Consider the following 1,773-nt stretch of genomic DNA (forward strand, 5'->3'; position numbering starts at 1 on the left):
ATAAGAAATTATTTAGGTTTTCTTATTTTGAATTACGTATGCGAACCATATCTAGGAATAATACCAGCGGTTGATTTATATACTGAACAAGTGCTGCCTTCTTCAGATCGCTAAAAATATTAAAATGGCGGTAATGTCAAATGGCCTCAGATAGTGATCTATTTATGTTTACTTATCTATGACTTCGACAAATTTCTATGCTCCATTATTAGGTTTGGTTAGGAGCATGGCCGGTAATCACGGAACAAACATCTGTAATCTCGTTTTTAGTTCCCTCTCCCTCGTTTGGAGCGCTGGTAGCGCTACAAAACGGGCTAAAGAAAATATTCGAGAATCTAATATGGCGGAATAATATTTTAGTGTCAAAGTGTCAAATGTTTGTTAAAAGTTTATAACAAATATCATGTCAAAGTGCGGTGTACAATAATGCGGAACATCAACAAATATGCGAAAATGGTGTATTTCCTGCAGAAAAAGACGTAATATGTAAAATGATTAGTAAAATAACTGGAGCCCGGGCTGAGCACTGATGGTGAGAACTAGGTGAATAAGTTTTATCAATATGTACACAACAAAATACTCGCATCTATTACTAGAACTTCTGATATAATTTTTTATTGTAGCTCAATAACTGAGACATTTAACAGTATCAATGCTAGGAATTTTAAGGTTATAAATACAAGACACCCGTCTTACTAAATCCCTTTCTGGAAGCTATGTTATTGAAAAATTATTCTTTTTATAACACTTTTTTGTATTGTTCTGGCAAAACTGAAGATGGAAAACCGTCCCTGAAAGGTGAGTTATTTAAAAATTTTTATACTACAAATTAAGTTCGTAGCAAATGATTCTAGATATTTTTTTTTCAGCAGAGGTTCTTAAGCACTGCAGAGACCAGATATGCAAAAAACAAAATTTATACCATATAACAAATGTATTGAGAAAAGAAGTCAGAAGGATAAATATACAAAAAAAATATTGAGGCAGAAGTTACAAGAAAGTGTCAAATGTGCTGACAATTTTGCTTATCTCCCAGCAACATTAAATAAGAGGGCTCGTAATTTTATATTAAGGCAACTAAGAGAACATACAAATAAGCGAAAAGAAAGAAAATTTACACTTGATGATAAAATTCTTGCTTTAACTCTGCATAAAATTTCTCTAAGAGGTTATTACTTTTGGAGAAAAATATTTGTTCTGCCTGCTCCTCAAACATTGAGAAAGTTGCTCTCAGCAATTCCCTTGTATAGTGGTATTAATGAGACCCTTTTCCAAACATTGGGTTCAGCTATGGCACAGAAAAAATATGTGAATAGCAAAAACTGTATTCTGATGTTTGATGAAATATCATTATCATCTGCATTCTTTAACGACTGTAAAAACGATGATATTGTTGGTTTTCAGGAACTGGCAAATGGTAGAGAAAGTTTATTTTCTGATCATGCTCTTGTCTTTTTCAAATCAAATAGTTGATACTTGAACTGTTCATATTTTTTGTGATTGTTTAATGAATGTGTTTTTTTTTTTATAAATCTATAGTAATAAATAACGAAGTTGTTAAATGTTTTAGCAAATGTAGAAATTGTAAATAAGTGGCTACTTCATGGAGTATATTTTGCTAAACAGTTTATTTCTGTTTATTATTGGTGATAATACATTTAACAGATGTCGAGAAGTATATGGATCATGAATTGTACAATAATTTACCGGATAACAGCAGAATAGTTTGCAAATGACATCCCCTTATAGTAATTTATTTTAGTAAGCTGTTGA

The 1,773-nt window shown here is 31.4% G+C and overlaps 1 long non-coding RNA gene across 2 annotated transcripts; it reads left to right on the plus strand.

Moving 5' to 3' along the window:
* Positions 1-310: 310 nt before the first annotated feature.
* Positions 311-1,087, plus strand: LOC113370625. 2 transcript variants are annotated; one of them, XR_003366589.1, is made up of 3 exons: positions 311-543; positions 624-798; positions 870-1,087. It is a non-coding gene; the product is annotated as an uncharacterized LOC113370625 (long non-coding RNA). The 2 variants fall into 2 exon arrangements; XR_003366590.1 differs by having other exon boundaries at positions 873-1,087.
* Positions 1,088-1,773: the final 686 nt, after the last annotated feature.

The sequence above is a fragment of the Ctenocephalides felis genome, unplaced genomic scaffold (assembly GCF_003426905.1).
Source record: "Ctenocephalides felis isolate EL2017-DRISC unplaced genomic scaffold, ASM342690v1 CF-g0.4_SCAFFOLD_01492, whole genome shotgun sequence".
Lineage (NCBI taxonomy): Eukaryota > Metazoa > Arthropoda > Insecta > Siphonaptera > Pulicidae > Ctenocephalides > Ctenocephalides felis.